Genomic DNA, 23,206 nt, shown 5'->3' with positions numbered 1-23,206 from the left:
AAATCTCATATGAATAATTACCTCCTGTGTCCTGTGGTTAACATCTGTTAATATTTCCCCAAACACCACTTGTCTCTGGCAGCAGAGCTGTGCTGACTCATGTTTAGGTTTTATCCTTTCCAGCCTCTCTGTCCTCACTGTACTGCTGCCCTTCCAAAACCACGTTTCAAATCTTGCCCTTGATTACTTCCAAAATAGGTAGGACTTTGAATATCTTTTTATTAATTTATCTCCACGATCTCAGATTTTTTTTTCAAATAATTTGGGTTGTCAGTGCTGTCACTCAGAGTGCTGGTGGATCCCCCCCACTGCCTGTGACCTAAGCCACTCATGAAAATATGGGATCAAGTCAAACACACCTGATGTGTTCCCTCAAAGTGGAAGTGAACTATTGAAAACTGTTCTTTGAGTGTGTTTTTTGTCAGTCTAAGCTCAGAAGTTGGTAAATCTGCCTTGCTGTGATAGAGGAATATATCTGTTCAAAATGTATCCCATCTGATTGTCTCCTATGATAGGGTAATTATCCTGATTTAAAAACCAAGAAGGTTGGGTTGACTCGATTAGTTCTCCACAAATACATCTTGGCAGTTTCTTCTCACTTTATGTTCCTGTGAGTGCTTACAATTTCATTGTTTTATCACTTGTTCCTGGGTCTTCCAGTGATCTGAAACCAGACTATGTAGGCTTCCCTTTTCCCATTCCTAAAAATAGCTGTTCTGTTTGACCATCCCTAACCCTCTGGGACCTCAGCCATTCCCAGACAGTGCTAAAAAATAATTACTGGTAGTTTAAAGAGAACTTCAGCAGATACCTGAATTATTTCAAAAGGATTTAATCCTCAATGACTTATTCAGCTGTGCCTTACCCAACACAGGCTTAAGCTCTCTGCTCAGCTTGTGGTCCAAGCTCCTGCTTAAAATGAATTATCTTGAGAGTCTGTTAACCAGACAGCATTGTTATTGTTTTTATAAGTGCACTGTGGCTGTGGTTACCCTCTCCCATTGCATTTCCTTCCCTTTTTTGTTCTCCTGGCATCTGATCCTTGTGCTGTGGGACTGTCCTGCTCCAGCAGCAGGTCCTGGTCAGTCCCTCTGAGGTGGAGCATCTCCAGTCCGACAGCAGTGGGGCTGACAGGGAGGAGGAGGAGTTGGTGTTTTGGCAGCTGAGGCATCCAACACACGTGGCTTTGAGGGGTGGGAAGGCTTAAACTGGAAGTGTCTCCTAAGCTGGGGTGCACTGGGAGTTTTAGAGCCTTATGGCTCAATAGCACTGCAATGGTTTCCCATGCCAATGGCAAAGGTTGTGTCCCCAAGACAGGTGGAATCCATGCTGAATTTGGAGGGAAAGGGACACAGAATCCTTCCAGGAAAAGGGATAAGAATTTGTATTATGAGCACGAGGCAGAGTTGGCCCATTCCCATTCCTTCCCTGCGTCCCTGGCCCTGGTGAGGTGCCAGCTCTTGTTACATCAGCCCTTCATCTCCCTCCCCAAGCCACATATGCTCTGTGCAGTGCTGTCTCTCCCATCCCTGACAAGTGCTCAGGGAAGTGTTTGCAGAAGCTGCTGTTTGTCTGAGGGAGCTGCTCCTTCCTCCTCTGTCATTTTACCGCTCGTTCCCGACGCACGGGGTGGGCCCAGATGGATTCCTGCTTTCCATGCCACACGTGTGCGCTGAGGAGACTCACAAAATTATACCCTGGCTAACCAAATCAGCCACATGTCAGCAACATAAGCCTTGAAAGTCATTGCAGCTCCAGTTTCTAGAAGCTGATGTCTCATTACAGAACGACTCGCGCCTGAGTCTGGCCTGACAGAGACGTGACAAATTACTCGGGGATTTTCTTTAAATGCTGCTGGGCTATTGACATGTTTCCTCCAAACCCATCCTGTCATGCCAGATCATAAATTGTTGCAGTAGAAGTTATTCCTCTGCAGCTCTAAGATTGATCATTATTCAGTCATACCAACAGGTTTTTAATCTGTTTATTTGGCTGCACCATCTTCCTTGGCTGGCTGGAAATAGGATTCCCAAGCAGGCAGATATCTCTTGGAGAGATTTCACTTTGCATATTTCCTCGCTCACCACCTTTGAAAAAGTCATTTTCTTCTAAACACTCCGCTGCCAAGCTTAGCATTTTCTATCCTGCCAAAACCAAAATTGCTGATCGTGTCTGAATATGGCAAAAGAGGGAAAAGAGTTATTACCAGGTGGCCTAATGTGCCTTTCCCCTCAGTGTAGTTGCTGTTCTGTCCTTGCACACAGGGCTAAGGGTAAGTACAGGACACTGCCTATTCAGTGCCTGGCATAATTTGGCTGGAATTTTTTATCATTAACATGAAGAAAGGGCAAAGCCAGTTGACACACGAGTTCATTACAAGGGATTTATTTCTGTATATACATTTAGGAAGAGTCAGCCCTAAGTGCTGTTGCCTCATTAAACTCAAGAACTCGGATACCGTTATCGCTCTCCCAGATTTAATAGGCATGTTTGTTCCAAAGGGTTGTTTCCCTGTAATCTCCTGCATCACATGCAGACACCTGACAGATGCTCAGCAGGTTTCTGTGGCCGCTGAGGGCTGAAGGAGAAGGGCTGAGGTGTGAGGGTGCTGGGCTGCTGCTCCAGGAGGTTTTCCATGGGCTGAGTGCTTGGAAAGGGCCGCTGTGAAATCAGCAGTTTTTGTTCTCTGCCCACCGACGGTTTGCTCCTGTCGTCACACCGCGAGCTCTGCCCCCGGGAGAGGGGTGAGGAGGACACCGCTAACAAGGGGCTGGTGGTTGTATCCTCAGTGTGTGCCACGCTGGGAGACAAAGGGGCACTGTCTGCCCTCATGATTCTCATTTGGGAATTAATGAACAAGTGCAGGGCACGGATGTGAGGGCAATGAAACCTCCTGGGCTGGGCGAGGAGTGCTTGCCCACTGCTGCCTAATGATCGAGCTTCAGATTTGAGGGAGTCTTTGTCGCTGTGCAAACTGGTTTTGGGGAAGGGATAGATGTTCTCAAGGAGGCTTCGTGACCTGTGTTAGAGAAATACATTTTTTTTTTCTTAACTCATTTCGTGAAATCCTGCAGATTAATGAGGCTTTTTGATTGTCTGTTGAGCTGCTGTGTCCCCACAGGGCGGTTGTTTTCATTAACCAACTTGGGTTTACTTCTCTACAATGCAGATTTATGTAAAAAAGTTACTAATAACCCCAGAGCACAAAATAACAGGGAAAGTAATTCTCTCCAGGTAATTAAAAATCAAGCCTTTCCCACAAAACAAGATACTCTGTAACCTGTGAACCCAAAAGCCTGTTTTGGTTTCCTACTGCCTTGCATTCCCAATCAGTGCACTGGGCAGAGCTGGGGCATGTTGTGCCTTCCCCAGCAGGCAGGAGATAATCCCAGGTTACTCCCAGTCTGTGTTATGCCCAGGCTGGCTGAGTTGCCAGTAAATACATTCAGATTTTCCACTCAACTGCTCTCAAACAGAATTTGCAATGTCCTTTTTCTCAGTGGAGGCGCTAGTTTGGGTTTCTTCCCTTTGAAATCTCCCTGTTTGCCAATGATGGAGGGGTTGGGATAGATGGGACAAGTCTAATGAGCTTAACTTCCTCAACAAGCTGTCCCAGAAAATAGCCTTTTGGGTTTTTTCCCTTTTTCAAGGGGGCCATGCAGCTTCCTTGGGAGGAGCTGGAGGAAACCCAGGGGCAACTTTTCGGGTGTAGAGTTTAGACAGCTGAGTATTTTTCAGTAAAACTCAGAAAGCCCAGCCTGGCATTGAATAAGTGATAATTTCACCCTGATGTTCTTGAGATGATAATTTTTAACCCAGCATTTTGGGAAGTAGTGCCTTTACCAAAGATTTTTATATTTTAGCCTTGTCAAAGCACTAGTAGAACACTAAACCAGTGATATTCAGAAACCACTGGCAAAACTTTTTGCTTGTTACTTGATTTGCAATGAAAAACAGCTCTTGATGCCACTCATTATTGAATTTTGGCTTTAATCAAAGGGCTTGAATACAAACATTTGTCTCCCTCAGAACTGCTGATGCTTTTGACATACTTTTTTGAAGTTCCCATCACGAGCTGGAGCCTTTGGCCTCCTGGGGGTTGCTGGCAATGCCCTGACCTCAAACTTGATTTTTAATTCTTGTAGCAAGTATTAAAGATCAGTGAGAAAAGGTTTCTTGGTATCAGGATTAACTTGAGCTTTGGTTTCTCTTCACACTGTTTTCTGTTCAAAGTCATTCTCACACTTGCAAGACAAGTGGCCTGTCATTTAGGGTTGTGGCTGATGGAAAGGCGCCCCACTGGATCCCACAGGAGTTAGCAGGTCCAGATGCTGGGGATGGGAGGATGATTGTGCCACCAGGCACCAAATGAATGTGGTGCCATCATTTGGTGAGAAACACCTCAAGAAAAGGATCATGTGTTAGAGGAATTGGATTTAATAGGGATTTTTTTCTCTACGTGTGTGAAAGTGTAAGAGAGTGTTTTACTGCAGAGTGGTAGAACTGAGATTTTCAGTTATAAAATATGTATTTAATACCACTGATTTGTCTTCTTAATGTACTTTAAGTGTCCTTTACAGATCATATACATATATTTATATGTAGAAAGAATAAATATTGCATTCTATCCTTCTGTGTATTCAGGTAGTCAGCTCTGACATCCAAAGCACAAGTTAGCACAGGACTAATGAGGTTTTAATCCCTGCTCCATCACTGTGTGTACATTTAGGTATATTATTTTGCTTGTTAATCTCTTCAGACTTCCAGGACTAGCCATCATAGCTCATTTCATTGACAAGTCATTGAAAAATGAGGAATTAGCTTAATTAGTGGTTATGAGTTGTTTAATTTTTGACTGTTTCTGTGCAGGTGGTTGTCCAGTTCCCTGCTGATTTGTCCAAATTAGTGACCTGGATGCATGAGATATTATTGACTTGTTTTGCAGCCAGACATGAGAGCAAATCTCTTTTCTCCCTCTTTCCTCGCATTTCGATGAATCATCAGATTTCTCTGACTCAGTTGGGTGGGTGTTTTTTTTTTTTTTAAGTCTGCCACTTTCACCCATCTGCAACCCATTCCTCTTTGGAAAGAGGGATAAAAATACTTGCAGGCATTTTCTCCACAGGCAGCAGTTTGGTGACGCAGCAAAGGCAGGTGCCCATTGACACTCACCAGGGAATTCAGAATAACCGAAAATAATTTGCTTTTTGAGAGTGCCACTGAGAAAGAAAAGGTGAATTGGTAGAGGGTCTTCTGATGAACCCTGAGATCCCTCTGAAAGCAACCTGGTGGTCCCTGAAACACGGATTTGCAGCCTGGGTACATTCAGGGTGGAAAAATGGAAGTGTGGAAGGGTTTTGTGTTGATCTAAGAGAAATTTTATTGGTGGCCATCACAGCCTGGGATGGACTTGCTGGAAATGACAGTAGTTGAGGATTTTTAATTGCTTACACAAAGCTTCATGGTACTTTCAGTAATTTGGCTATACAAAATGTATTGATAGGCCAACTGCCCCCATTTGAAGCTGATCTTAAGAGAAACACTCCCAGAAGTGAGTACCAAAGGAGGTGAAAGGATGCTGGAAACTGAAAGAAAACACCAAAACCAAACAACAAAAAAATAAAACCAAAACCCAAAAAACCCCAAACAAAACAAAACAAACAAATAACCAATCAAAAAAAAGAAAAAAAGGCATTGGAATACCTTGAGATTGCTCTGGCAGTCAGAGACAGAAATGAGTTGAGTTCAGGAACTCATTTTAAAACTATTTAAGATATCATTTTCTTGGCTGTAATGAAAGATAGAGTTTAAATATTTCTTAGCCAAGTTCAACTGACTTCTTTTAAAAGAGGAGTTCATAGAAATAGGGCAGAAGGACAGACTCAGATATTTTAAGATCAGGCTTTGGAAGTACCAAATGCAGGAAAATATAGTGCTAAATGCTTTTCCCTTGATAAATGTGGTTCTGCCACCATATGATCCCCATTTCCAGCTCGGGGATGCATCACCCTTTGCAAATTGCAAAACGAAGTATTAAGAAATTCGCCCTGAAAATGTGCCAGCAAAGTTCCTTAAAAGGCTCCCAGGAAAGATGACTCACTGCTTAAATGGCCACTCGCTGCATCTGCAGAGCATTTCAGGTGAAATCCTCTGGAGCAGTCATGATTCCTCGTGGAAGCTCCTCCGGGGTGCAGAGGCAGCGCTGCAGCCACAGCCCCTGGACAAGGTCCTGGTGAGGAGGGAGGGACATCCAGGAGAAGGACAAGGGGGCAGGAGAGGCACCTAAGCCCCCCTGAGCAGTGAGAGGAGGAGGAGGAGCACCCTGAAGAAGGTCTGTAATTTCTGAGCTGATGGAAAGCAGGCTGTGGATGTCAAATGGCTGATTGATGTGTCACCAGAAAGGGACAGATGTCCAACATTGCCTTGCTGTTCGTGCTGAGCTGGGGTGTCGTGGTGTGTCAGACCACTCTGGGAAGTGTTTGTGATGTGTTGATGCCTGGACTGAGTTGGTATTTTGTATCTGTGTCTGTGTCTCCGTCTCCTGTTGGTCTCTCTGCAGTGTTGTATCACAGAACCTTTTTTCTCGGTATAAAATCAGGATTTTTTTATCCTATATAGTCAGTATTTCTGAATTCCTGTTTTAGCCCACAGGTTTTTGGGGGGTTTTGTTGTTGTTGCTGTTGTGTTTTGTTTTGTTTTTCTTTTCCTTTTATGTCTCTCAACAAAAGCTGCTTTCTCAGTCTCTCAGCTGTGTCTGATGTCCCCTCATATCTCCCCAGTGGGGCAGAGCTGAAGTGACAAACCTCGAGCTGATGAAGAGCTGAGACATCTGAGTTTATTCTCAAGTGACTGGTGCTTTTTGCTTTTCTTCCCATCTAAAATAACCTTTACTGGCACAATTCCTTTTAACATTTCTGTTTCCCTGGGCCATAGAGGAATTTGAATTTTTTTTACCAGTTGTTTGCTGACTAAATATACCAGATTTTCCTTACAAACTGTACTTCTGATGCATTTCAGTGCTGAAGAACCTAAATTCAGGCTCTCTGTAGGAATCTTTCTGCAAACACTGATTTCCTCTGCTGAAAAGCAGATTCTCTTTAGCACTGGTTAGGTGTTTAAAGTATCCTACCACAACCATTTGCAACCTTGGACATTCCCAGCTGGCACGAGTGGGAAAAGTCACCAGGACTGTGCAGGCGCTCCCGGCTAATGAGCTCTGTGTTTGGCTGCTGTGGGATGTGCCAGGTTTTGCCTGGCAGCTTTTTATTTTGGCTCCTTCTGAGTGGAAGCAGCTTCTTTCTGTCTTTTGAATAAATGGGGACAGCTGCACGTCGAGGCAGTGCCCTTCCAGTTTTTGGAAGATTTATCAAAACTGTGCTGTAGTCTCTTGCAATTCCTTATGGAGGAGGGATCCAAACTCTGCTGAAGCCACCAGGAATCTCTTCCTAACTCTCATGTCACCTTAGTGGTAATTCTGCCTTTGGTTCTGTGTGGACAGTAAGTAATTGTCATTTATCTTTTTAGATAGAGGTGCTTGTGGAGATACAAATTCCTGATTTTCATCAGGGACTGGAGGGACAGGACAAGGGGAATGGCTTCAAATGGAGGGAGAGTAGATTTAGATGGGATAGTAGGAAAAAATTCCCTGTGGGGGTGGTGTTGCCAGGTTGCCCAGAGAAGCTGTGGCTGCCCCTGGATTCCTGGAAGTATCCAAGGCCAGGTTGGACGGGGCTTGGAGCAACCTGGGCTGGTGGAAGGTGTCCCTGCCCATGGCAGGGGGTGGAACGGGATGGGCTTTAAGGTCCCTTCCAACCCAAACCATTCTGGGATTCTGTACCAAAATTAATAGGTCTCTGTCCTAGATCATTGTCATGAAAGGTCAGAATAAATGGACTTAAATAAAAGATACATGTTTTATTTGTATTAATGGGGAAATCTCATTTTAAGAAGTTTATGGGAAAAAGGTGGAGAGAAGAATGGAAGGATGAGGATGGAAAGTAATTCATTGCTTAATGTTGGTTGAAATTGGAGAGGGCAGAAAAATTCAGCTAAAAAAAAAAAAAGAGTAAGGTAATTTTCTCATAAGTATTAAAATAGGAATCCAGGTTGACATACCATCCTCTAAATCCCAACTTTCTTCTTCCCTAGCATGTTCTGTGGCAGCCAGGACATAAAAAGTTCTCATTTTATCAGATCTGAGGCAGAGGGACAAAATCCTTGAGTACATCCCAGCACATTTTTGGGTGAAAATGTGCTGGGGAAAATTACCCATGTTGCAGTGAGTGTCAGTACATGTTACTTATGTATGAAATAGTGTGGGAGCTGGTGAAAGTTTTCTTTTTATCTGTTTTTGTGTGATTGAACAGAAGAAATGTGATTTATTTTATGAAGTTTCTGTGGAGGCCTTATCTGCCCTGAGCTTGGGAAAGAAGGGCAATATTCTATTTACCAATCAGAGACTCAAATTTAATTTTAGATATTGATGATTTGCTCTGCCAAAATGTTTTCTTTCCCTGTCTGGCTCCACCCCAAGTGCAGGTCTTTGTGTGGAGCAGGTCTGTGTGTGTCCCACAGGTGTTTGCAGAGCTGAACCAGCATTTTCCTCCCTGTGCTACAGGCAGAGCAGTTTGGCCTCAGGTCAATCCTTTCTCTTGGAAAAGCCATCAATAACCCCTCAGGGCTGGGATCTCCAGGTGGAACAGAGATGTTTGCTGGGAAAATTGGACTAAATTTTCATGTCTGTGTCAGCTGAAAGAAAATTAGCCAGGAAAAATAGTTCTGTTCTGTAAGGCTGGGGAAAACAAACAACCTGCAGAACAGAGAAACAGTTTGTTTCTTTCTTTTTTTGTTTGTTTCTTTTTTTGTTTGTTTTTTGTTGTTTCCTTGTTGTTTGTGTTTTTGTGTTTTGTTCCTTTTGTTATCTTTTCGCCTTTTTTGTGTCCTTTCTGTATCCTCTAACTTTTTGTATTTCTGCATCTTTTTGTATCTTGATATTTTTGTATATTTCTATGCTTTTTTTATCCTTTCTACATCCTTATGGTATGCTTTAGGTATATTTAGTATCTTCTTTTTGAGGTATTTTTGCTATCTTTTGAAATCTTCTTTAGTCTCACTTGTATCTTTTTTGTGCCTTTTTTTGAACTTTTTTTTTATCTTTCCTGTATCCTTTTTTTTTTTAATCTCGTTTCTTCTTTGTTTCTTTTCTCTCTCGTGTGTTTGGTGTTTCCTTTTTGCCTCTTTTTGTTTTCTTTTTCTTTTGTTTCTTTTTTTTTTTTGTGAATTTCTTTTTACTCCCCTTTTTCCTTTAAATGCAAAGTCACAGATTTTCTAAATCTGTAAAACACACACCTGAATTCTCAATTCCTTTACTTTTCTGGTTTGACAGCTGCATTTTTGCCACTCCATGTTATTGGGGAGTGTTTATTCTTCCCCCTCTCTCCCAGCTGGAGCTTTGCTCTGCTTCCCAGGCCACCTTGGGCACTTGTGGCTGTGTCTTTCTGGGGTGGCTCTGGCCCTGCAGCAGCTCCAGAGCACCTCTGCCTTATAATTACTTTACATTTCTTCGTGGCTCCTCTTCAGGCAGGGGAATTTCACAACTTAACACAAGTAATACTAATTATTTGGGATCTGTCACTGCAGGACTGCTGATGAATTATGCAGACCCTGCTCTGCTGCTGGATGCAGTTGTTGGTTTTTTTTTTATTCTCCCTTTTTCCCCCTCATCATCTGCCTTGAAGTATTGTGACATTGGGTGACACAGATAAACCTGAGTTCTGTAATTAAGTTGTATTTTAATGATCCTGGAAAATATTCAATTTTTGCACGTCCTCATGGTTTAGAAGTGGCTTAATGAGTCTTCCAGCTTTCCTGCCTGCTCAGTACTCCGCTGACATTTCTCCATAGGAATAGCAGGATTCAAAAGGATAAAACTTCTGAATGCCCCACTCTGGCATATTTAGGTTTTCATATTAATGAGGGTAATTTTGTGCATTAGATCAATGTATTTTTCCCATTTATCAGTGCAAGGCCCATTGCTAAGCAAACACCTCCAGTGGGAAGGGAATTTTAGTGACTCTGAATTTGACTTTTCTAATAGAATTCACCTTATTTTCCATGAGCGTCGGTGTGATTGGGATTTTTTTGCACAAATGCTTCCAGAAAACAAGCTTTAAGCCTCCTTGCACAGGCTTTTGCAGTTGCCAAAACTGATATTTGGGGAAAGGAGTGACTGAAATCACGGGTTCTTCATTCCCTCGCTGTGCACTCTGCCCAGAATCAGTGGAATACATACAGGAAAAGACTGCTTAGGTGGGATCTTCTCATTTTTCCCACACTATTCCAGCAGAGCTGCTGGCTGCCTTGCTAAAGAAAAGTCCCTTCTGTGTAGTGGGTGAGGAACTTGTGAATATTCAGCTCCTCTGGCTGAGATCTGAGACCTCTGTCCATAACGTGTCCAAAGGGATAATTTTAGACTGAATTTGATCCCCTTCAGGCACAGAAACTTACAAATTTAACAGTCCATTTTTTTCCCTCCCACCCCCTCCCTCCTTTTTCTCTCCCCTGTGGCTGTTTAATATTAAAATGCTGCATCTTTTGGTAGGAAAATCAGCAGGGAAACTCCTGCTGCAGAGGAGGGATGGATGTTAATTATCAGCAGTGCAGGATTCCCAAGCCCCTCACAGGAGCATCACCTTTGAAGGGACTGAGGCTCTTGAAGGGTTTTGGTCCAAGTGGAAAAGAGAGCCCAGATTTTTCTCTTGGCAGCATAGAAAGCTTATCCTGATATTCAGAGTTTATTCCTGTAAAGGGAGGACTTGCTGATGTCCAGCTGTTTCCCAGAAAGGGAAGTTTGAAGGATGCTCCTGACTTGGAGATAAATCTGATTTTATATATATATATATATGTATATAAATCCAGCTATATCAGAGTTTTTGGGAGTAGGAATGGCACATTTCCAACCATAGTTGTCTCTCTCAATTGCAGTTGGAAGAGCTGTGGAAAAGGATCAGGAAAAAAATTGGCTTTTTGATGGTTCTTCCTATAGAAGAGTCCTTTGAAATTCAGCAACTCCAGTTCCTGAAGTTGAGAGTAATTCAGCAGTGATGTCTGCTACAGTAAAAACCAAGCTGGTGTTTCCAGAGAATAAATGAACTCCAGACATATTTATGAACTGTGTGGCTTGGATTCAAAGATCTTCAAATGGGAAAGAAAGTGTCCAGTTTTCCCAGCAGAAACATTTATGGTGGGAAGAAATAGCTTGGAAAATTTCATTTTTTAGCCTAATGGCCAAAGAGAAAAATCACTTCTAGATGGATCAGATGGACTGTGTGTATGGAATGAGAGAAAATCTGCTCTGTAGCCTCAGTCAACACTACCACATTATGATTTTTAGGTATGTAATTACAATCATGAAGTATTTACCAAGTGTGAATACTTGCATTGCAGGGATTTGTTATCAAATTGGACATGGGGCTTAATTTAGATTAAACTCAGAAACTCTGGGCTTGGAAATCGCTCAGCACTTCATGCCTTGGAGGCAAAAAGGGCAGAGGAGGAACATGAGAAGAGGGAGAGGGAACAAACACTCTGTTTGTAGGGACAATGATACACTTATTTTTGTCTTTCAATTAAGGGTCTAGGTATGATAATAGGAACAAATCAAGTTGATGCAAATCCATTACAAACCAGAGGTGCACTGCTTGTGCAGAAAGGAAGATTAAGCTCCAACTAGAGTCCTGTGGAAACTGGGTTTTGGAATTTTTTGGTTGTTGGGAGCCTGAGCCTAAGTAGTAAGCGTGAAATATTAATTAGGTTACTGGTATATTATGAAATAAAGGTGATTTAGTGTTAAGAAATGAAATTGAACTGGATTTAGAAGAAACATTTCAAATTATTTCGTGCAATAGGCTAAAGCAAATATTGACTCACTAGTACATTAATGCAAATACATTAAATTATTAGGGATTAGGGGCCACTTTAGACTGTGGAGAATCCAAAGCAGGAGCTTTAACCTTTCACCAGTCATCCTTGACACTTGGGCTGTGGCAGCAGCCGAGTGTGTCCCCTGCACTGGAGCACTGGGACCCTCTGGGGGAGTCTTTGGTACAATTAGTCCATAATCTTTCATAATGTGCTCTCCAGAGGGTCCTGTGACTAAATGCTCTTGATAAGTAATAGTGCATGCAAAGTAGATCTGCACTCGAGGTCCTGTCACGTAACAAATGACTGAGACAGAGCAGGGGAGCTGCAGTGAAACCTTGATCAGCTGAGCCCAGCTTAGTAAAACTGTTCTCATCTGGAACTCAGAGCTGTCCCCCCAGGCTGGGTCACCTCGCTGCTGGAGTTCAGCGAGTCAGGGTGTTCTCCAGGGATAAGTCAGGGTTGTTTCCAGGCTCCTGGTGGAATGAGAAGAAGGAAAAGCATGAAAGGAGCAAGAAATAGTAGGCTTTTTGGCTCCTTGTGGCTTGGAGAATTCTGTGAGGGAGTGGAGGGGGAGTTGTGCCGTGGAGGGGGGACACTGTGTTGGGTGTTGATGCTGTCAGTGTGACCTTGCTGTGCCAGACCAGGCCTAACCTGATGGACAGAGACTTTCTACAACACCAAGTGGTGACAGGACTAAGAGGAATGGCTTCAAACTGAGATGAGAGTAGGTTTAGGTTGGATATTAGGAAGAAATTCTTCCCTGTGAGGGTGGGCAGGCCCTGGCACAGGCTGCCCAGAGAAGCTGTGGCTGCCCCATCCCTGGAAGTGTCCAAGGCCAGGTTGGACGGGGCTTGGAGCAGCCTGGGCTGGTGGAAGGTGTCCCTGCCCATGGCAGGGGTGGTACTGGATGGGCTTTGATGTCCCTTCCAACCCAAACCATTCTGGAATTCTATGATTCTATGTGGGGAAAGAGGAGGAAGGATTTGCAGCAGAAGCTCTGGGTTTTGTCATTGTCACCAATTCCTTCAGAAAGGAAAATCCTGGATTTTATCCCAGTTGTGCTGTAATGCACATGCCTTTTATCTCCTGCCAGTCCCTCCAGACTGGAGCTGTGGCTGGAGGAGCTCTGTAGTTCCCAAGTCCCTCCAATTCCCTGGCTTTTATAGTGGCAGTAGGTGTGTCAGGAACCCAAGAGTCACTCATTTTCACTCGTATCTTGGTCTCCTGGTGTTATTTCATCTGCACTGGAAAGCCCACAGAGCATGGAAGCTGTGCCCACAGTGCTGTGCAGGAGCAGATGGTGTTCCCTGCTCAGGTTTTCCAAAGTATAGAATTCCACTAATTTCACCTTGCTGAATACCCTGGGCACTTAATTACTCATATTACTTGTGTTTTGCACACTTTAATTAATCATTTTTGTGGGATCACAGGTGCTGTCAATTCTTCTGTTAAACCTCTGTGTCAGGTTTAGGAACTGGTACAGGGATGATTTAAGAATCCTTTTGTTTGTGATTCAAAGCCTGGATTTCCTGGCAAACTTGAAACAAATGCACCTCAAAATAAGGCTTAAATAGTACTTTAAAGCTGTGGTTAAATGTATGGTTATTGGAATAAGCCTTTGCATCTCATGGGAAGTCCGGGGAGCATCTTTTTTTTATACTGAGAAACTTATGGTATGAACAGAGCAGGTGTCCAAAAGATGGAAGAAGAAGGTGCACCATGGCTGGACACAGAGAAGTTCAGTAGGATCTTATGTGAAGTCTGTGAAAGTTAGAATTCAAATTTCTGCCTCCTAACCAAGACCATCTCCTTAATTCAAGGCACCACAATGGCTTGGAAAAGAGGAGGGCTGCAGTGACAGGGTCCGATTTGAGATCTGTAACCCACATCATCCCTTTCTGAGCTCAAGCTCTGCCCTCACAATCATTTTACAGAGTGCAAGGAAGTGCTGGTTTTATGTGGGAGACTGGCAGAGTCAAAACACAGCCTGACACGGGCCTCAGCTGCCCACTCCTGCCTGCCCTGACTCTGGAGAGCCTTTGTTTTGGTCTAGCAATTTTGCTGGAGCACTGTACGTGTCATTGAGAATCACTGGCCTAATTTCTTGTTTTATTATGGATGACAAAATAAAACATTAATAGGTTTTTTTAATAAGAACTGGAAGTTAAATATTCATCATTCCTTATTACTCCAATGTCACCGAGCCTTTGATGTGCTGTAACTCACAAAGCCTTCTCCCCTGCTCTCCACTGGTACCCTTTTAATTCACGAGTGTGACGGTTGTCTGAGTGTTGCTTCTGGCCCATTTCACTCCCCAGCAGCTCCCAGCTGTGTGACATGTCATCCTCTGTCCTGATGGATGGGTTCTCACAGGCATCATGAACATTATCTGACTTCTGGTGTGCCCTTTGGCTTTGGGCTAAACTGCTTCCCAAAGCTGGACCAGTCGTCCAGAGCTGTTTTCTTCAGTATCACAGAGTCATGGAATGGTTTGGCTTGGAAGGGACTCTAAAGATCCTCTTGTTCCAACCCCAAACCATGGGCAGGGACACCTTCCACTGTCCCAGGTTGCTCCAAGCCCCACCCAACGTGGCCTTGGACACTTCCAGGGCTGGGGCAGCCACAGCTTCTCTGGGCACAACCTGTGCCAGGGCCTGCCCAGCCTCACAGTATAAATTTCTTTCTTAATCTCTAACCTAAAGCTCCTTTCTGTCCATTTGAAGCCATTCCACCTGTCCTGTCTCTCCACACCCTTGCAAATAATCATATTTATTTCCAAGTGAGTTGCTGCAAACATTGGCTGCCCTTGTCCTTTAACACCATATTTTCCACCAAAATGGCATTTGAATGCCATGTGCATTTTTGTGGCATGTTTCCTCAGAATAGGAGCAGAATTTGCATGCATGTGTCTTAAATCTTTGTGACTCAGAGCCCAGTCATAACCACACCCAACCCCCTCTAGTCATCACCAAGATACCACAAATGTTAGTTGTGTAAGACTTTGTAACTCCCTGAGGGCATGGTTTTAATTCTGTAGAAGATGATAAGCAGCAATGTGAAAATCAGTGCTTAAAATGGGGGTTTAGATGGGGAAAAGGTATAAAAGTTGGTTTTATTTATTAAGTATAATGATTATTTATGAATAAGGTGCAAATGGGTCCGTAATTATAGTTTCTAGTCACACAATTTGCATCCTGTGGGTCTGGGCATTTTCAAGTCATGAGTTCCTCACTATGCAGGTTAAAGAGAATTCTTCATCGGTGACATGATCTCCCCTGAAAGAAAATCATATTCTGCTTGCTGTGTGATTAAATATTTTGCAAAAGTAGTGTAATTTAAAAGCAAAATGTTAGGTTTGTGCAGGGGCAGATCTGCAATGCAGCAGACACTCACCTGGTGAGGTGATTGCTTTTCTCTGATGGACTGGATTTTGTCTGTGTGTAGCGGTTTGGGAGGAGTAAAATAAGGCTGAACCAGGGATACAACCTCAGAATGAAAGATACTTTCATTTCATACAAAAAGAACTTCCTCAGATGGCCAAATTTCTGACTCAGATGCTCAGATTTCTCACTCCTGGGTGTTGAGTTTGCTGCCAGGAGCAGGGCCATGGCTGAATTCAGAGTGGGAGGAAGGAGCTGGAATAGCAACAGTGCTAGGGAGAAACTCCAGCACTTGATGAAAAAATAATACAATCAATTAATAGATAATCAAGTGTTAATAATTTAAATGAACTTGGGGATGAGTTTTGTTAATATTTAAACATTATTCTGATAGATTAAAATTAATCACAGTTATCTATCTATCTATCCATCTATCATTGGGGATACTGGGGAGAAATTCAAGTCTTCCTCCTGATGCAATGGATTGCTGTAACCCCATTGCAACATCAGCTGATGCTTTGTGGTTCACAAGAGATTCAATGTATTTCCTGTGTGTTATCCACAATTTTACAAGCATTCAGGGAAAAGAACATCAGTGCCTGCAATGAAATACGTTCAAAAGGAGTTGGGCTTTGGTTTTGTGGGGGGTTTAGTTTGTGGTTTCTGTTTTTCTTTGTTTGTTTGGTTGGTTGTTGTTGTTGTTTCTGTTGAATATTTTTCCTTCTTTTTTCTGTTTGTTGTTTTATGTTTTTTGGGTTTTTTTTTTGTTTGTTTGTTGGTTGGTTGGTTGGTTGGTTCTGCTCCATGGAATGGATGGAATATTTTTGCAGCTGCTCTGCTGTTAGTGTCAGGGTTACTCACACTGGCTGTGCCACTTGGAGTCTTAAATGAAAGAAGAGCATGAATTTGCTCCTTCAGGTGTAGGAACAGGAAATTCCTGTTTCTACTGTCCTTGTCACCTTTCCTGGTTCACCTTTCAACCCTAAATGCAATAATTTATTGGCAGCACTTCAGATTCCAATAGTTGGTGCTTTATTCTGTGACTCTGGAAGAGGGGATAAAAATTTGGATTCATGGGAGAATCCGGAAGTTTTCATCTGCTTAATTGGGAAAAGCACTGCACTCTCTCTTGGCTTTGCTCTTGAAGACACTTATATGAAGAGGTGGTTGGAATAGTTTGGAAATGAGGAGTGTGGCCAAGTGGGGAAGGGATCTTAATATCTGGGAAAAAATCCTTTATGAAATGGCACCAAGTTTTATGGATTGTTTTCTTTGTTTTCTCTCCTGACCTCTTTTAATTTGGTTTTAATCACTTTTTTGTTGGGGTATGTGTGTGGGAATGGAGGTAAAGGTTTAAAACAGACAATAAACTGTATAATGACAGTGATTAACATTCACACGAGGTAACTCAGGGATGGGGAAAACCCAGTCCAATAAACGCTTCCATAAGTGGATCTGCTCCCTCAGTGCCTGGGGGGGGAAAGAACACACAAACCACACAAAGAAAACCAAAAACCCACTCTGGGAGTTTGAAATTCCCCCTAGTGACTGGGCTCACAGATTGCTCGTGGTAATAATGAGAGCAGAGCACCCAGATCCCCTGGAATCTCGGTGTCAAATGCCTGCAGGGCTTGGTGTCCTGGGGGGAACAGTTTCTGCAGAGATTGGGGACTTTGTGCCCCTGCTCTGGGCTTCAGCTCCTCAGAGCTTTCAGGCTGTTGAGTCCCAGGGTTTTAAATGAGCTGTGCTGAGTAAAAAGCCCTAAAACTGTGAGTGAAATAGAAATTAGGGAATGTTTCCTGCGCTCCGCAAAGGCAAAGCTGTACTGGAGGGCTGGATGGGTTCTGATGTCCAGACAGCTTGGACCAGGACTGGTCATGTTATGGCTCACAGAGAAGTCACCTCTGATCTGTCTGTTCTGTGCTTGTCATCTGTCAAAGCTGCTCTGTCTGCTGGGCATTGATGTCCTTTTGGACAGATTTATGTTACACGCCATCCTTGCACTGTGACCATTATCATATGAGACAATCAAAGAGGCAGATGCACATTATCTCTTTAATTTATTTTATTTTATTGTTATCTATAAATAATTTCATTTTTACTCTTTAATTGATTTCTTTCCTCCTCCCAAAACAGGTTCCTATTTGTTTTCTTTACTCCCTTTTCTTGTTGCTACTCTAATGGGCTGTCTCAGCTCAGCACCCATCAGAGACCTTGGTTTGATGAGGCTGCTGTGAAACATTTAAAGGTTTAAATTATAAACTCAGGGGGAGAAAATCAGTGATGCATGATTAGCTGAAAGTTTTAAGTATAATAGTCGTATTTTTCATATTCATGTGCAAAAATGGCTTATGTCAACTGTAATGTGATTTTTAATACATATTAATAGACTCTGTTGCAATGTAGATGGTTTGTACACCTTTTGGCAGATGGCTGTGGTATTAGAGTGTGCACAGGATGAATTAGTCATTTACTGAAAGAAAACAATACAGGAGAGATAAGGTCGAGGCTGCTCAGAGATGCAGTTCCAGTGCATTGCTCCCGCAACCAAAAGGATTAGAGGCAGGATTAAATTTGCTAGGAAAATTAAATAAACTAATAGATAAATTCCTGTGTCAGAAAGGAGCTGGCTGATGTTACAGCTTGTTCATGTCCCTGGTTGTGGCTCCCATCTTTCAGCTCCCATATTTTTAAAGGTCAGGTGGTGCAAAGTCAAGGCTCTGGCTCAGCTCACCCCTGGAAGGGCTGGAATGAGCAGCATCTCCCACATGGAGCCCATGGCCATGTGGTTCAGGCAGCTTGGACATGTGGATCAGAGGGATGGAGCTGCTCTGCTGTGAGGAAAGGCTGAGAGAATTGGGATTGTTCAGCCTGGAGAAGAGAGGGTTTTGGGGAGACCTAATAGTGGCCTTGTGCTGCCTGAAGGGCTCCAGTAGAGATGGAGAAGAACTTTTTACAAAGGGCTGGAGTGACAGGACAAGGGGGAATGGCTTCACACTGAAAGAGTAGCTTTAGGTCAGATATGGAGAGAAACTGTTTCCTCTGAGGGTGGGGGGGCCCTGGCACAGGTTGCCCAGAGAAGCTGTGGCTGCCCCTGGATCCCTGGAAGTGCCCAAGGCCAGGTTGGAGCAACCTGGGCTAGTGGAAGGTGTCCCTGCCAATGGCAGGGGATGAAACTGGATGATCCCTTCCCACCTAAACCAGTCTGTGATTCTGTGTGGAGGGCAGTAAACTCTCTGCCTGGAAACTGATGTAAGATGTGAAAGGAGTTGATGGCTGAGCATCGTCTCCTTTTTATGTGCTGTTCAGAAAACAGAATTAGCTGGTGATGAATCTGCGAGTTCTGTAAGTGTGTTACACATTTCAGGTAGTGGCCTGACAAATGATCCCGATTTCTTAGGAAATCACTTTAGCAAATGCTAAAGGGCACTCATCTCTGAGCAGGAGAGCAGCAGCTGCTTTGGCAATTTATTGCTGTGCTCAAATACCCAATCGAGCCGATTGCCTGTAATCGCCCCGGCTGGTAACCCTGGCATGGCTGGAGCAGCCCAGAAAGAGATATTTAAAACCAATCTGCATTCCCTTCATTGGAAATCTCCTGAGCCATCCTCATTCCTTAAGTTTCCGACAGGAGAGGCAGGAGCTTTTGGCTTGTGCTTTATCAAAATGATTGTCAGGGCGTTTAATGAGCTCTGTGCCAGAGCGAGCGCTTTAGGAACATATGTCTGCTGCAAGAGCCTCGCTCCTGCTGGCTGGGCACGCTGCTCTGCTCCACAGGCAGCCTGCATCTCCCTGCCTGGCTGAGCCTGGGAGCATTTCAGTGTTTCCAGACACCCATTTGGAATTAGGAATTATCATCGGTGCATCGAGCCAGCCCCTTTTGAACAGTTGTTCTGCGGTGAAGGAAAAGTGGAAACGGATTCCAACACAAATCATGAGGTGCGAGAAAACCAACCTGTTTTCGCTGGTTAAGACTGTGCTTTCTCCTGAAAAGAAAAGGCAGGGAAAATGTGCTTTAAAGTCTTTGAAAAGGAGCATTGTGAGGTGAGGTGGTGGCTGATATTAGTGCACAATAACCGCCTGACAGGTTTGCACCACGCGCTGACACGTCCTGTCAGAGCTGCTGGAGATGAAGCCGAGCTCTTTGCTGGAGATGCAGCAATTGCAGATCAAGTGATATGTAATTTACTGAGCTGCTTGTTAATTCTATGATGTTATGAAATCTCCTGGGCATATAATTACTACAAATGTTTGCTTGACTTTACCACGTAGCTTGACATTATACTCCGTAAGTTTGCACCTCACTAAAATCGTGGCCCAGCCATAAAACTCAACTATTAGGCAGCAAAATATTAAAGAAGTACAGATGAGACTGAAGGCATTTTCAAAACGCTTTCTACGCCTTGGAATTGCAAACATCCATCCCATCTCCTGCTGACTGCACACTTTGTAATAGCTATTGTTTCCACGGTTGGGGTTTAATTTTCCTCAGTACATTGGCAGCGCTGCTGATCTCAATATCAATCCTCCCAGCAAGGCTGCGAGGGCTGAGGGGAGGCCAGCGGGGAGGCAGCCCTGATTGACAGATATTTTAAGCCTTTCTGTGGTTCAGGATTAGCAAAACATTTCCAGGCAGACCTGTTGGAGCGGGTAAAACGTGGGATCCTGGCACCCACGGGTACCTCTGTCACCTGCAGGGAAGCTGGAGAGGATTTGGGATCAGGTTGGTGTCATCCCTCCCTGCAGGTGACACTTCAACCCTTGATCCCTGCAAAGCCTGGAGCAAAGCTACTGTCAGATTTCTGAGGGAACCTGAAGCTGCCTCCTGACAGTTCATGGCTAAATTGCTGCTCAGAGGGTTTCCCATGACACTGGTTAGGCCCAGAGTGCAGGTGTGTGCTGGAGATGAATATTTTGGGGGACAGGGGTCACTTTCTGACCTGTCACATTAAGCAGGTGTAGGGTCTGGCTCAGCCTGCTCTGCACTGGGACAGGCTCTGCAACACCAGTCCCATCTATACAGCACTCACACAATCCCAGGATCATTAGGGTTGGAAAGGATCCCTCCTGTGCCCCATCCCCACCTTGTCCCCCAGCTCAGAGCACTGAGTGCCATGGCCAAGCCTTCCTTGGACACCTCCAGGGCTGGGGACTCCAAACCTCCCTGGGCAGCCCCTGTCAATGCTTTTCCACCAGGTCTAAAAGCAGATGAGCCACACTTTGCACCTGTCTGGATGTTTTTTTGGAGTCCTGGGTGGTCCTTTTGGATAGGGAGAAGTGGTGCTAGACAAGAACCAGCTCCTGGATGTTTCCTCCTGGCCTGCAGCTTTCTGGTAGAATCCCTGGAGCTGATTTTGCAGCGAGTGAGAGCCACTCCCAGACGCCTGGGATGCCCAAACTTGTCCTGGATTATAGAGGCTTAAAGTATTTGTTGGAAACACAGATTTCTTTGAGTGTGAAAGCGTTATTCCTTGTGCCCAGCAAGCTTGTGTGAGCCCTTTTAAACATTAGCCAAGCTGAGGATGAAAACAACTTTCACTCTAATAAACCCAAAGTTGCAAAATCAGAAATGCTGTTACAAGAGAAAAGCAGAAAAAAAGTAGGGAACAGAAACCTGGTGTGTACCTGGATTAGCAGCTGCTGAAGGTGAAACCTCAGAGTGAGGTGTGACTGAGATTCTCACCTGTTCCCATGCTGGGAACAGCAGAACCAACTCAGTGGGAGAAAACCCCCCAGAGCTGTTCACTACCTCAGTTTGGCACTGGAGGTAGAAAAGGTAAAGAGAAACAAAAAATGAGAATTTTTTTTTGAGCCAAGATGTTTCGACTGCTGGGATGGGCACTCGTGGCCACCCTCTGTGCAGAAATGAGAAAGCAGCAAGGGATGAGGGTTCCCTGGGAGGGTGGTGAGGTACTTTATTAACATCTCTCAGGCTCTCTCTGATTTCTCCACTGATTTGAAGGACATGTGTGTGTTGTCAGTTCAGATTTACCTGCTTGGCTGTCAGGAGAGTCACAATGACCTCAGTTCATTGGTGAATGGACCTGAGGAAAGCACAGGAACTTGGGACACTGATCTTTTCTGTTCCTCTCAGGAAAAAAACTGAATTGCAGTTACTTGGTTTATAAACTGTATAAATCAGATTCATAAATCCCCTCCAAGAAAGGTTTTCCTGAGACAGGTAACGGAGAGTGGCCTCAGCCCTGCTTTGCTTCACCAGTTGCTTGTTAACTGGAAAGACAGGAGGTGTTCTGGTGCTTGAGTGGAATTTGACATGTTTCCCATTGAAACAGAGGCTCATATTTTTATTTGGGTTTTTTCTGCCATTGAAGCTTCTATCAGTCAGGAGCATCTATCCTGACCTCAAAGGATACAGCCTGGTGTAGATTAGAGTGAGGGCTGAGTCCTCTAATGCTGGTGTATTGATGTGACAGAATAGCTCGTACAGACTTGTCTGTCTTAAACTATTTGATTTATATATAAAAACCCCCACATTTTCTTGGTGATTCTAGTCTTTCCTTTTGAAATAAATTCCCACTGTGTCTCCCAGCCTGGGGAATCCAGGCAGGTTTGAAATCCTCCGTCGAGTGGAGGTTTCAGTGCTGTGCTCTCTGATCCCCACGGGCTGTCGTTGCCATTGCAGGGTCTCCAGTTCCCTGCTCGGGGCTTTGAGACCAGACTCTCTTTCATTTCTTCCCCAGTGAGTTACTGTTCCAGCCTCACAAGTTCTCCCAGCTCCCTGCACTGCCTGTCTCTGCACAGCACTGGTCCCTCTCTCATCTGCATTCCCTGTGATTTTGACATCCCTCTCCCAGGCTCTGTTCCCTCCTCATCCACATCCAACAGCAGCTGCTCCAAGGCCCCATGTAGCTGTACCAGCCTTGTTTGGTGTCTGCTCTAATTTTCCTCATGTACTTGTCATGCTGCCTCTTTTTTTTCCTGACGTTTTTCTCTCTCCATCTCCATTTCACACTCCAAATTCTTTGGTCCTTTGTGCTGCTTCACAGCCCTTCACCCCTTCAGCCTCACAGAATCCCAGAATGGTTTGATTTGGAAAGGACCTTAAAGATCATCTCATTCCAACCCCTGCCATGGGCAGGGACACCTTCCACCAGCCCAGGTTGCTCCAAGCCCTGTCCAACCTTGCCTTGGACACTTCCAGGGATGGGGCAGCCACAGCTTCTCTGGGCAACCTGTGCCAGGGCCTGCCCACCCTCACAGGGAATTCTCATCCCTTGCTGCTTTCTCATTTCTGCACAGAGAGAGACCACAAGTGTCTGTCCCAGTGATTGAAATGTCTTGGCTAAAAACAAAACATGAATTTTTTGTTTCTCTTTACCTTTTCCACTTCCAGTGTCAAACTGAGTGTGATGAAGAGGGCTGGGAATAGCTGAGAATCTCAGTCACACCTAGCCCAGGTAAAGATGAGTCAAGAAACACATTTGTTTTGTGAGATGTCTGTTGGAAAGGAGCTTTTCCTCAAGCAAGTCAAGCCTTTACTGGTATTTGTTCAACACAGTTGCCTTTAATGCCTTTCCCAGGATTATCTGCTGGGAGGAACAGAGTGAACAATTTTGTGAACAGGTATGGTAGAGCAAACCTGATGTCTTGCTGATCCTGGTTGGGAAATACCATAAAGCATCCCAGAGGCATTGTTATACCTGGCTGCTGACTAGGAAGAAACTCTCAGAGAAAGGAATCTGTAAGAAACCTCTTTGAAATACATATTTCCCAAGAATTCTCTTATTCACATTGTGATACTCATCTCAGTTTCCATCCTCTATGCAAACCTGCTTGGTATGTGTTGTCATATCATTTACCTGATCTACTCTTCAGTTATTGGTAGGAAGAGAAGGAAAAAAAAACCCCAAAATCTCTTTATGGAGTGCTCTGCCAATTTACCA

The 23,206-nt window shown here is 44.1% G+C and overlaps 1 protein-coding gene across 8 annotated transcripts in view; it reads left to right on the top strand.

Moving 5' to 3' along the window:
• Nucleotides 1-23,206, top strand: part of CHL1 (cell adhesion molecule L1 like) — a 128,490-nt gene that overhangs the window by 35,885 nt on the left and 69,399 nt on the right. Inside the window, exon 1 of one of the 8 annotated variants that reach the window (XM_050312699.1) lies at nt 6,163-6,331. The exons of the other annotated variants lie outside the window; for them this stretch is intronic. The gene's annotated coding sequence lies outside the window, so the exon portion shown is untranslated. Of the gene's footprint in view, nt 1-6,162; nt 6,332-23,206 lie in introns of those variants that run through there. 8 annotated transcript variants of the gene reach the window in all.

The sequence above is a fragment of the Myiozetetes cayanensis genome, unplaced genomic scaffold (assembly GCF_022539395.1).
Source record: "Myiozetetes cayanensis isolate MyiCay16 unplaced genomic scaffold, myiCay2020 scf18, whole genome shotgun sequence".
NCBI lineage: Eukaryota > Metazoa > Chordata > Aves > Passeriformes > Tyrannidae > Myiozetetes > Myiozetetes cayanensis.
The sequence above is the reverse complement of the archived record's forward strand: the minus strand, read 5'-3'. Positions and strand labels throughout refer to the sequence as shown.